Source organism: Monodon monoceros, unplaced genomic scaffold (assembly GCF_005190385.1).
Source record: "Monodon monoceros isolate NGI ecotype Baffin Bay Population unplaced genomic scaffold, NGI_Narwhal_1 Super_Scaffold_5, whole genome shotgun sequence".
NCBI classification, from domain to species: Eukaryota; Metazoa; Chordata; class Mammalia; order Artiodactyla; family Monodontidae; genus Monodon; species Monodon monoceros.
In genome coordinates, this window is record NW_021703782.1 from 51108031 (window position 1) to 51121825 (window position 13795).

Here is a 13795-nt window from a genome sequence, read left to right on the forward strand (position 1 = left end):
GCAGAGGAAGATAAACAGCATTAAAAAAAGAGAGGTGTTGTGCCTGTATGTGCTTTTCTGAAACGCTACGAGTGATGCAATATTACAAGTTGTTCTTTAGAGTAGTCAAGAGTTAAAGCATGTTCAGGTAGAAGAAGTCATAATGAAAATTATTTGTAATAATGAACATGAAAAATCTGATTTGAACACTGAGCAAGGAATTGAGGAACCTTTGTTCTACCAGTTCTTCCCCTAATTAGCTAATGAACATATGCATTCCCTCTGATTTATCTCATCTGTAAAATGATAGGTGATTTTATCTCAAAGCTTATATCAAGTTCTAAAATGTAAAAATTCTGTGATTCTTAGATATACGAAACGAATGACACAACTACACGTTGCATCAATTCGGAAGCTATTCTCCCCAACCAGCTATTGTAAACTGAGGTACTTGAGGTAACAAAACTCATTTTACTATCCCAGTGACACGTCTAACCTCTTACTCACCAATTAATGGCCCTCTGTCATGAAGGCATGTCAAGATCCTCTCACGGTTGGCTGCTGGAAGCTGAGCCACCCACTTTTATGTTTTAACCAGCAAAGATTTTACGGAGGCCACTCTGTGGCACACCCTAGGAAGGCCAGTTAACCAACCATATTGAAGTTTGAGTAAATGTGTGAAGGCACTCCAGTGAGAGCACCCAGCTGGGTATCTGTACTAGCCTGTAGAGCATTGCCCCCAAGTTCATGTCTACTAAGAACCTCAGAATGTGACCTTATTTGGAAATAGGGTCTTTGTGGATGTAATCAGTTCGGTTAAAATGACGTCATGCTGGATTACAGTGGACCCTAAATCCTTAAGAGAAGGCTATGTAGAGACACAGAGACAGAAGAAGAAGGCTGTGTAAAGATGGGGACCAAACAAACAAAAAACAAAACAGAGTACCTGGAACCACCAGAAGCTGAAGAGATGAGGAAGGTTTATTCTCTGGAGTCTTCAGAGATAACTTGTCCCTGCTGACCCCTTGATTTCAGATATCTGGCCTCCAAGACTGTGAGAATAAATTTCTGTTGTTGTAAACCACCTTGTTTGTGGAACTTTGCTACGGAAGCCCTAGGACACACCAGTATAGTATCTTGGATGTTTTTATATCCTTAGCTACTATCACTGTGCCTGGCAAATAGGAGGGGCTCTATACATTTTTGTTCAGCATGTAAATGATTGAATTATATATAGGTCGTGATTAATTTCATGGTCTTACCTTGTTTTAGTTAAGCTAGCTGCAGCCTTCATACTGAATGCAAAACAGGAAGCAGTGGGAATGCCACTTAAGAATGTAAAACGCTGGGGATAAGCTCCCCTCCTGAACTGCTACTAATTAACAAAGTCAAAGCATGTAGAAGTGAAGAAAGAGAGGGAAGGAATGAAGGAAGGAAGGAAAAGAAGATTGAGAGGGAAAGAATATCGATGCATCAACATTAGAGAGAGTGACAAAGGCTTATGCTTCCTATGTTATTCTTTCTTGGAAATGTAAGAGTTCTCCGTGGAGAAGGAAGAAAGTGATCAAAGAGTTTGAAGACTTGAACGTTATAGTGTTAATTCCTTGTGCAACTCAAGACCATGTACAACTCAAGATTGTGGCTGGCCCATAATAGGTTCAGAGTATTTGTTTTTGTGCTTAAATTACATTGGTGAGTATTGCATATTTCTGGTGTTCTTTGTGACCCCTCCAAAATGATGGTGATGGTGATGATGTATTTGATTTCAACACCTGCTGATTTATAGCAGCAGATGTAGCAATGCGGTGTGGCAAGTCAGTAGAGCCCGTACGTCAGAACAGTGATGGAACTGGGAGCATAAAAGATTAAAATTCATGAAAGACAAGAAAAAGGAGCTTTTTTTTTCCATTTTAAGAATCTTGATAAAGCTGATTTTGATAGATTCGAAGAAGCAAAGTAAGCTCTTCCCTGCTCTGAGGTATACCATGCCAAGCTGTCTTAGACCTGGTCATCTAGCTTATTGTCTGAGAATGCCAGAGATTTAGTGCCTGTCTTCAGATCTCCATCACGGTGAGTGGAGAAGTTGAAAAGATGCCTGCAGGGAGACAAGAATGAGTATGCTTTCTTGGGTCTAGGTGTGGGAATGTCGAAACTATCATCACCAGCTTTCAGCAGCCCTGGTGTGTTGTTTCATGTCAGTGACAAGTATTCTGGAATGCATTTGATTTGTGCAAAGATGTTCCTCAACTTTGTCTACGAGGAATTAATGTTTGACTTTGACCTTTCCTAAAGGGAGCTATTTGTAAGGTGGGATTGGCCTCTGTTACCTCAGGAGGAAAAAAACATGTTGGTGACAAGAACATTTCTAAATGAAGAGCGTGGAAACTAGGCAAAGCAAATATGGTTACTTTGATTTTTGACATTGCAGCTTCTTTTTTCCTTCAAAATACAGGTACTCCATTTTATGTGAATTAGAAAAAATTGTATAATTTGTCTAGGAATTTTATTTATCATCCAAGTACTGAAAGTTCAATTGTAGGTCCTTCCAAGGAATTCTGTCAAGACAGAGGCAAATCTGTGGTAATGATCTCAGAATTCTCTCGCTGAAAATGTTTCTTGAAGTTTCAGAAAGTACTGCCATCAAAGAAAAACTGCTTTAGGCAGCTTCTAAGAGGGAGACTTAACTTATTCATTTAATACTGGACATTTTTCAGAAAGTCGTGTCATTCACTGATTCTTTGTGATCCTTTCTCCCTCCTTCCCCCATTCTCCTCCTCACATGTGGATTTTCAGAAATAAACAATTATCCTTGGAAAACCTACTTTTCCTCTTCTTTTCTTATTGATGTATTAGAAGTTGTGATTTTTTCACCTGAGTCTACCTTGAAATATTTGGCATTCAAGGTTCTACTCTCTGAATTTCATTTACCTAAAGGTCCTTTATTCCATTCAGTAAAACTTACAGGTTTACCTTGCTTTGGAAAATTAACTGAGATAACTGTATTTAAAGCACTAATACCATGCACATGATAAGCTATCAAGAAATGGTAAGAGTTATTGTAGTATTATATCCTGGAAGACATAGAGTAATGTAAATTCAGTAGCCTTCTTTAAATAGACTTCCGTTTTCATTTTTGTATTACCATGTCTTTTTCTTCTGAAGTTGGATGCAAATCAACTTATACCAAAATTTCAGTTGTTTTGCATACAATCTTCATGCTGTTTCCCATATCCTCATATAACTCTACTATTAATTACTAAATATCTTTAGACTCCTGTTTAACTTAAATGTGCTTTAAAAAGGAGTTATATCTCACTACTTCAAGTGGAAAACCAATATAATTTGCCATAAATTTAGGGTAATTATGAGCAAAAGTGATGTTGTTGAATTCTATCAAAATACAGTTGCCTACCAAGGATCAGAACTTGAGGTCTGCTCTCTGTCAGAAAGGGAGAGTTGCAAATACTAGAATGGCGATAATGACGCAATAGAGACTCTCCTGGACTTAAAGGAACTAAAAGAAAATACCTTTTTCATGATATGATTTAGTATTTTCTAGTGCCTTATCAGTGAGCCCTACAAAAATGATCTCACAATATACTCTCTCTTTGGAAGAAACTATTATACCAAAATCGGAAAGGTTTTGTTTGTAGACTCCTTTTTTAAAAAGTAAAAGCAAGCCAGTCAATTCCTGTTTTAAGAGTATTCTGAGCTAATGAGGTTATTTAAGATTTTGTTTATAAGACTTTCACTAAAATCAGAATTGGGTCATCACCTCTGATGCTTTAGTTTTGGCAATCTGAGTTTGAAATAAAGGACAAATGACATAAATTAATGGAGTAAAATTAATGTTGTGGTAATATTAAATAAAGCTAATGTCTCCTGCACCTGGAGGGTGATGCAGATGGCAGGCATACGTAATTATGCACCCTGCTGCCTTTAAGTGTACTGATAAAAATCTCTCAACTGAGTATAAAATATGTTCATTCACTGGCTGCAGACACATTTGAGAAAGGCAACACAATACATAAGAAACATAGCCTAACATACTTATTTTTTGAGGTAAACATGCAATTCTGTAAGTTAAATGATTAACTATTTACCTGATTTTTAAAGTAAGTCATTATTAGAGTCATGGTCTTTGTCCTTTCTGTGAATATTAAAATATGTGTCAGTCCCATTTAGGAAAAGATTTTTCTCAAGCCAGCAAGGGAGTATTTTAAGTTTACATTTTTACTTACTATGCATTAGTTAAGAAGAGAAATTTACTAATGGAATCCTAAATAAGTTGATTTGACTTCTTACTGTAGGTACAAATTAGATTGGCCAGTTATCACTCAGATATTTATCAACTTGTTCAATTCTTTAAGAAGTAGCTGCTCTGTAGCATTGACATATGTACACTACCAAATGTAAAATAGCTAGTGGGAAGCAGCCGCATAGCACGGGGAGATCAGCTCAGTGCTTTGTGACCACCTAGAGGGGTGGGATAGGAAGGGTGGGAGGGAGAGGCAAGAGGGAGGGGATATGGGGATATTTGTATACACACAGCTGATTCACTTTGTTATAAAGCAGAAGCTAACAAAACATTGTAAAGCAATTACACTCCAATAAAGATGTTAGAATGTTAACACGTGAAAAATCCTAAAAAAAAAAAAGTTGCATGCACCCCAGTGTTCAAAAAAAAAAAGGAGCTACTCTAGAAAAGATGTCAGTATAATAATTATGCATATAGATAATATATTTTACTACAGCTATTTCAGAGATGTCACTGAACTTTGTAAAACTTACTATGTATTTTCTTCATTTAAGGAATGTGAATTCTCATAACTTCATTTTGTTGCAGTTGGATACCTATGCAGTTAAAAGTACAACCAGCAACTTCCAGTTTTAGCTTCAGAATGATTTTTAAAATGCTTTTATGATATTTGTTATACACACCTATTATTTTTCTTATAATTAGGTATATATTTATAGCTTACATTTTAAAAATAAAAAGGACAAGTAAAATATTCTTTTTCAGGTACAGTTTTCATCAAAATAGGAGATCTGGTGCCAGGTGTTCATTTTATGATAGAGGATGCTGGCTCACTTTAAAGAAAAAAAATTTAAGGCTAGGAAGCATATGATTTTTTTCATCTTTTACTCTTTAATCTTAGGGTTAATAAATAAAGGAATTATACATTTTTAAATATACATTTATAATTTTTCTTTCCATTTGGATAACTAAAACTATGGGAATTAGGTTCAGCCCATTCATCTGCATTTATTTGTAAGTACCTGACTATTAGTTCTTCTATTCAGTAGTTGAGTTTTTTTTTTTCTAAAGCTTTTCCTTTCTGTACGTTACAGGTATTCATGTAATGAAGTCATCAGTGTCTCAATACCTACTTTGACTGCCTTGAATGAATGTAAGTCAGAGCTGATAAATGTCTTAACACTGAAGGAGCTCTAGATTTCTCTGAAATGCAGTGTAAAGAGCATGGGCCTCTGGGTCTCAAGGCCCTGGGTTCATATCCTGTCTTGGTCCCTGACTGAAAGGCAGCTGATCTCTCTGAGCCTCTGCCTCCTTAACTGTAAAAAAGGAATAATAGCATCTTCCTCACAGCTCTTTTAGTGTCAAAAGAGATGAAGTGTCTGCGTGTGGTGGCCCTTGGTAAATGATAGAAATATTGTTAATATTTCTAAAATCAGTGTAACTTCAGGGCTGCAATGATATCTCTAGTGGAATCGTGGGGGTCATCTGGAGCAGAGTGTGCTGTCACTACTGTTAATTTATATCCCAACTTTAAACATAAACTTGGGAAGTGTCCTCTTAGTTTCTCATTCTAGAAACATCCTCATAATTTCTGCTAGAACGGAAAGCAAAATCAAAAATGATTCCAGGAAAACTGAGAATGGCATAGTCTCATTCGTTGGTGAAGCAGATGTGTCACTCCTTAATATTTTAAATAAGATATTTTGGGGATGGGAGTTATTTAAACCTAGTGAGAGGTTTTATCATCAATCTGAGCCCCGTTGCTTGCATAATAAGCCAAGTTTCTCGTTTTGAAAAGTAAATGGGAAGTTGTACAATATCCATCACCCTATAATCTCTCCTCCTCAGTCCTCTACGTTCAGTTAATTAGGATAAATAAATTTTATTTTCATCTTCCTTTTTAGGTACAGCCTCTTTTCAGAAGGGAGGGAATGAAGAAATGAGCTTGGTAGACTAAACAGTCTTCTAGAAGGAAGTTGGTGAGATCAGACTCTGTCAGATCCTCCTTTGTTCCACATTAGGTATTATTTCTCAAGTGATTGATACTAAATAAGTTGGGGAAATGTAAGGTGGAAATTGTATGCACTACTAGTAGTTAAATTTTTGTGTTTTTTTCCCCCTAAGGATTTAAGGAAAGGGAATTAGCTTTTAAAGAGGACTTCTCCCAACTGAAAATCACGTTTGACTATAAAATAAGCTTCAAGTTCTTTGAAGACCTGGCTCTGACAGTTCATACTGTTAAAGATTTAGGTGAGGGTTGAGCGAATGGAAGCTTCTATATGGGATCCTGCAGCATGCTTTTCTTTGGGTGCAGTGAAGGGTGATGTTTTTCTGTACCGGAGAGCAGATGACTAGTACATGTAAGCCTAATTTCTAGGTTTGGACATTGGGTGAAGTAAACTTATAAAGCATTCTCAATCCCCACTTGTTAATAAAATAGTTTATGGGTATTTATAACATAAATCATACGTTTCAATTACCTGAATATTGGAAGCCAGTGAAGAGTCAAGAATCACCTTAAACCTTTGTAAAGCATTGAGATCCCAAAGAATATATGTGTCTGTAACCACCTGTGCAGAAGTGATCATTTGCAGGTAGATGAGCTCCTGTGAAAGCTGGGATGGGAAGTCCTAAAGTGTGAAAAGCTTTGGTAAGTTTTCCTTTATGACCATGGATCATATTTCTTTTTTTGATACTTGCGATGGTGTTCCTACTTAGAAAACTTATCTGTTTTTCAACTTTCAAGTGAAAACAAGAAACAGTTATTAAAATACCTTAACTTTCTATATGGGGATTCTGAATACAAGAGAGAATAGAAATTTAGTTACTAAAGAATTTGAATGGGACTGTGGAAAATGTTCCCTACTTGAAGGAGAAAAAAATGGGATTAGAGCCATAAATTCCTTTACTAAGGCCAGATACTTAGTTTTGCCAAATATATTTCTTAATGGAGATAATATCTTCCATCTAGGTTTTTTAAAGTTGAGATACGTAATGGATATGAAAGTTTTTAAAGTTTCAAAGCATAGATCATTGTTATTGTATATTATCTAAACCACACATGTATGGATTTTTGGATTCAGAGTTCTCAGATTGACCAATACTGTCTAAATATATATTCTGTCATTTTCCTGTTACACAGTTCTAGAAATGAAATATCCCTACTCCTCCTACAATGCTTTATTAATGAATGACATATATACCACTCTTTTCCAAAAGTGTGAGGTGGTGTATGTTTTTTAGATTTTGTGTTACGTAATTTTTTAAAAATATTAACGATAAATCCATTAAAGAACAAACCCAACACTCACTCCCAAGCATGATCTTTCCACGCTTTTTATCATTACTGTGTCTTGGACACACCCATTTTATAGCAGGTAGTTGTACCGTGTTGCTTTATTTTGTGTACCTTACGGGCTCTGTTATTCTACTGAAAATAATGTTAGCTCAGGAGTTTTGCTCAACAGTGTGGAGAGGGGTGAGGGAGAGAAAGAAGGAAGGGAGGAAGAAGGACAAAAGTTAGTTTAGAGAAAGGGAGAAGATCATTAGCCCCAAGCCTATTCTGATAAGATTTCTACTATTGGATATGAAAGTTAAATATGGACTTCTTCAGAGTCAATGGAAAACAAAAGGGCAGGGTCAATTATAATTATACTTCAGAGACAAAAAGCGGAATTTACAAAATCTCACATATTGCATATAAATACTGAGACCTTCGTAAGTGTTCAGTAACTGTGCATAAATGAATGATAGAATCATTTTGGGATAGACTTGGACAGATCAAGGAAAAAGAAACCAAAAATAATGCCAGTGGGGCCAATGCTAGTTTGCATTTTCTGCAACTTTTGTCTCTTCCTTCTTTTCAAACTTTTTGTTTAACTTTGAGAAGAGGAGACTAAGAGAATGGTGGTAAGTCATGGATATTTTTCACTTTCTGAGGAGGTAGGAAAAGTGTACAAGGTGTCTCAAGGGGTTGAAGGGCGAATGCAGCTGCTGTTTGTTTCTGCGGACATCCCCAAAACTTCGGGCCAGTGGATGGTTTCCATGGGAACGCTTGGTATCTAGCTAGATGCTGGCAGAATGGTTTTAACCTTTCTGGAATGTAATTGAAGCAAGGTTACTTCTTACTCAGTTGAAGTTACTCCCCAAGATAGTCTTTATTATGAAAAAGAAAAAATGTGTATCTTATTTAATCAAACCCACTTTCCACAACATAACAAATTGAGTGCAGCGTCTGCTGGACAAACAATAAATCTTCATAAATATTAGTACTAAGGCCTTGTTTATCTCCTTGACTTCTACCTTAGGTAATACTAATGATAATGAGAATAGTCCATTCCAATGGTACCACTTGATATCATGCAAAGAAAAGAATATTTCCTCTGCCCTTCAGTCTGAAGTCCTCTGAGAAGCATCATTACAGGTGGCATGATGGAGAAGTGAAGTAAAGCTATAATCTAGATATTTCAGTTTCTCTAGTGTAGATTTGGCTTGAAGTATAATCACAATAAAGTATTAACAGAAAACTGAACATACAGAACTTTGGATTTTATTTTTGATAAATAAGAGTTGTTAACCAGAGAACTTCTTGGTCCAGGAAATATTTTTTCACCTGTATTCTGCATGAACTCTTTAGAAAGTGAATGTTTCCTAGAAACAGATGATTGATTAGAGGCTCAGTGACTGTAGGGACATCCCCTGTAGGATCTTCCCTAACCTTCCATTCTCCCTCCACCAAACAACCCTCTCCCTTTAGTGAAAGTGTTTGTGTCCCATTAGAGCAGTTCCCTTGCAATACCATCATTGTTTCTATCCTTGTGATTCTTTTCACTGTTGTTTACCACTGTAGAAAGATGATTTGTTGCCTCTCTTAGAGAAATAGATAAGAGCTAAATTCCTGGAAATGAAAGGGTGTGTGGTCTTTGCCTTGGACTGGAAAAGTGGGAAGGGGCAGTGATGGCAAGCATTTCCTCAAGAAGTGTCATAATCTTAAGGACTGTCCTTAGTAAGAACTCATTTAAGGTCAACTGAGAGCGAAAGGGCAATCTGACTGCAACCATCAGGGGAAGACCCCACTTCCAACCAGTTGTTTACTGCAAAGGCTGAAGGACCACAGCTCATCCTCAGAATTGCTGTAACATTTCATCTAGAAGAAGTGCTTGCAACATCTTCTTGACAAATGAAGAAAACGAAGTTTGTTGGAGTTAAGTGATTGGACAGTTTCATAAAGCCTCATTGCCTTCACCGAAACCCTAGTCTTCCATAGTGAAATGTGCCATCCCAGGTGACTCAGCCTTTTCTGTCCTTAGCGTATTTGTCAACTCCTCAATCTCTTTTGCTTTCTCGTGGGCCCTCTCCAAATTCCCAGTACATATTACATGGTAGACTTGAAATCTAAAGCTGATTTTCATTAACAACGTGATCAGTGGGTGAACTATAATTTATATGTAACCCAAACATAAATGGGCTATATTCAAAGAAGCACAGACTGGCAACCAAAATATATAACTGAAAGGAGTCTAAGTATTTATTTCATTTATGAAACCTTAGTTTTGTTTTTTTTTTTTTTTTGCGGTACGTGGGCCTCATCACTGCTGTGGCCTCTCCCGTTGCGGAGCGCAGGCTCCGGACGCGCAGGCTCAGCGGCCATGGCTCACGGGCCCAGCCGCTCCGCGGCATGTGGGATCTTCCCGGACTGGGGCACGATCCCGTGTCCCCTGCATCGGCAGGCGGGCTCTCAACCACTGCGCCACCAGGGAAGCCCGAAACCTTAGTTTTGATGCTCATTAAACCTTCTTAAACATCTTTTGATTGATCTTTACATTATCCTAATCTTTTACTCTCACAGAAGGGATTAAAAATTACATCCCCTCCCCTGTTCATTTCCCAAGTCCTTTCCTCGCACTCTGTGTTGCCCTGTTTCTTTCCTCCGTCTTCAGGCTGGAATGGCCCCTTGTGCCTGACAGGTACAGCAGGTTGACCAACAGGACTGCTGGCTAACCCAGAAACTCCATATACGCCTTGACTGTCATGGAGGGAAGCACAGAGTAGCCCATAGGAAGTAGATTTAATCTTTAACTCTGACCACTTTTTTTGGCAAAATCATCCCATTACCTGGTTTCAACATGTACATAAATGATACCAAGCAAAAAAAAAAAGAAAAAAGGAAAAAAAGAAATCTGTCATCTGTCTGCTTGGGAGAATGTGTAGGGAAGGCGAGGTGGGCATATGCGATATAGAGTGATGCACAAACATGTAACAGGACTGTATCTGGAACTGTGAAAATATGCGTTTTCTATGCATTGCATAGCTCTCACTCCACCCCCTCTGCTCCCCACCTATCTTTCTCTCTTTCTCTCTCCTAAAAAAAGCCTTTCTTCCCTCCCCAGCCACAGTATAATACAGGCACACTCTCAAAGTAGCTGCTGGCCAAAATATTGGAGGAAAAAGTTTAGGTTCTTAATGCACAGTGTTTTCATTCTCCAAAGCTATATCAAATATGGCTGGTGAGGGAGAAAGAATGAGGAATAAAAGGAATGAAAGGGCTTAAAGTGGGAGGGGGAGAAAGAATCATCCAGCGTAAGGACCCGGAAGCTGAGGGGAAGGGCACTCAGTGCCCTGTTAACCTTGAGTGATGACCCCCAGTTGACAGTTGCTTGAATCCACCAGCAGTGCCTTGACTCTGTCCCCTTCCCCACACCTCGCCTGTGGACAACCCACCATCTGACAAAAGTAGACACTCCAAGTCATCCAACTGAGGGAGGGGGCGTTGGATGACTTGGGTAGGTTTGATGACGTGGAGGAAACATCTCACTCCCTGGTTAGGGGAGTGCATTTCATTATCAGTTAAGAAAGTCTATAGTAGTGAGGGCAGCAAGGACCATGGCACTTCTGTTTCCCACATGCAAACATTCAAGTCCCCATACAGAGGATGTCTCTAACTCCTGAATGGCTAGTGTTTCAGAAATTTTGTGGGAGGGGAATAGCTGGAGATGAAGAGGATAGTGGTTGAGAATAGAACTTGGAACATGTTTAACCACTTCTCTAGCCTGTGGTTAGCCTGGACACAGACGGGTTTATTAAGGGGAAAAACTTCGCTTACTTGAACTGCAAAGACAGTTGAGCAGTGCTCTCCTCCCCAGGTCAGTGCTATGTGTTCACTGCCAGGGGTCTAGACCTGTTTTTCAGGGTGTGTGCTGAGCAGAGACAGGGAGGGACAGAGTGTATTCTCATTCTGCAGTCAGCAGGTCAGAGTGGTTATTTTGCCTCCCAGCTTGACCTTGACTCAAAGCCCCACTTCATGTTTCCTGACTCTTTTACCGAGACCTTTTATTGTTCTTGTCTTTGTCCTTGGTCTAGATGGTCTACTGATGTTGTATTCTGTTAAAAGTTTAAATAATTGACATAGAAAAACTAGTGTTTGGGATGTGCTGAGTACTGGCGTTCTAGGAAAACTGGACTTCACTAGTGAAGGAGGATGAGTCAAACACTTGTGGAGATTTCGAAGAAAACCATTGGGTGTGTTCAAGAACTCTAGAAGTGAAAAAGGAACTGGTTCTTTGTGAGTTCTGATTTTACTTTCAAATGTAAGGCTCCTATTTTCTTTGATCCATTTGTGTCACTAACATTACTCTTTTGGACTGGTTGTTCAGTCGTGCCGCTCTGCCCAAACATGTCTTAGGCTTCCCACTGTGTAGAAAAAATAAGTCCATACGTTGCTTAGTATTTGAGTCATCTAGCACTTGGCCCCAAATTTTCCTGTCTAATTCACCAGTTCTGTTCCGAAGAAGCTCTAGTCCTATCATTCTGTTTATAATTTTCCAAACCTGGTTGGTACATATTGGCCTCCATGATTCTATTTACACTTAACCTTTTTCTTTCTTTTAAAATTTATTTATTTAATTAATTTTTTTTGGCTGTGTTGGGTCTCTGTTGCTGTGCGCAGGCTTTCTCTAGTTGCGGCGAGCGGGGGCTACTCTTCATTACGGTGAGCAGGCTTCTCACTGAGGTGGCTTCTCTTGGTGCAGAGCACGGGCTCTAGGCACGCGGGCTTCAGTAGTTGTGGCATGCGGGCTCTAGAGCACAGGCTCAGTAGTTGTGGCACATGGGCTTAGTTGCTCCATGGCACGTGGAATCTTCCCGGACCAGGGCTTGAGCCCGTGCCCCCTGCACTGGCAGGCGGATTCTTAACCACTAAACCACCAGGGAAGTCCCACTTAACTTTTTCTGAAATTATGTTTTCCTTAACCCGTCCCTGGGTTATTCACCCTTCAAGACCCAGCTCAAATCATTTATTCTTCATGAAGTTTTCTCTTTAATGAGTTGGTGTGTGTTCTTCTCATGGCAAGTACTTAGAACACTGATTATTATTAATCAGAACTCGTCTTTCTTCTTCTTATACTCATAAAATTTCATCTCTGGCATAGCATGTTTCAAGTGTTACATATTACTTTAAAAAAATCTTCTATGGTCTGAAAATAAATTATTGGAACATTGGTTATACTCAGTTAAAGCAAGTTGTTTTATGTCAGACTTCTCAGAATGTCAAATATAGCAGTATATTGTAAATCTTCACAGAGTGTGGGATACCATTTTCCAAACCAAACTGACCAAAAATATCTGGTCAGACTCGAGTTCCAAGTAATACATTTTAAGGAAGCACACCTCTACCACACTAGTCTTTGATCTGTTAAAGTCATTTGGCTATAATATAATCTCTTCCCCAATAGATTTTGAGCTTCTGGCTATATTGGGTCTCACTCAGCTTTTTACCCCCATAAAATATGACATGTATCACATAGCACGCCATAATACATTTCCTTTTTTTTTTTTTTTTGTCGGTACACGGGCCTCCCAATGCCGTGGCCTCTCCCGTTGCGGAGCACAGGCTCCAGACGCACAGGCTCAGCGGCCATGGCTCACGGGCCCTGAGCCGCTCCGCAGCATGTGGGATCCTCCCGGACCGGGGCACGAACCCGTGTCCCCTGCATCAGCAGGCGGACTCTCAACCACTGCGCCACCAGGGAAGCCCAAAACGTTTCCTTTTTAAGAGAGAAATATTTTTTTTTTCCTAAAGGAATCGAAAGCAAGGAAGGTAGAGAGACTGTGTTTATTATTTTTAAGGAATTAAATGAGTTGTGAGTGGTAAAAAGGAAACCCTCTGTGCATTGTCCAACATGCAGAGAACATGGAACTGGAGAGGGAAGTACTGGGTCAGCTTTTGACATACCCACGAAGTTGCAACAAAGTAATTTAGCTCATATGGGAAGATTAGGTTGTAGAGTACAAGCCAGTCCTTTAATATTCAAATATGTTTCCAGGTTGGCTCTTCTTCCTTGGTAAGTTCTTGTGCATGGGTATATTTTAGTATTCCAATTATCTACCATCTCTCCAGCTTGTTAAATTTGACCAAAACCTTGATCACGTATTATGGGCCTGGCATAGAATCATTCCAAAGCCAATACTAAATAAAAGGCCTGAAAATTCTTGACTTTACATAAGGTTAAAAAATTTAAATTGTGAAAGAATCTAATCTAATTCACTAATATTATAGAGGAG

At 38.8% G+C, this 13795-nt stretch overlaps 1 protein-coding gene across 8 annotated transcripts in view; it reads left to right on the forward strand.

Annotated features, from left to right (window-relative positions):
• Nucleotides 1-13795, forward strand: part of MPDZ (multiple PDZ domain crumbs cell polarity complex component) — a 264202-nt gene that overhangs the window by 168309 nt on the left and 82098 nt on the right. For 6 of the 8 annotated variants that reach the window (XR_003790781.1, XR_003790780.1, XR_003790786.1 and 3 more), the window contains 2 exons: nt 5332-5390; nt 6142-6680. The gene's annotated coding sequence lies outside the window, so the exon portion shown is untranslated. Of the gene's footprint in view, nt 1-348; nt 2787-5331; nt 5391-6141; nt 6888-13795 lie in introns of those variants that run through there. The other 2 variants (XR_003790784.1, XR_003790785.1) reach the window with 2 other exon arrangements.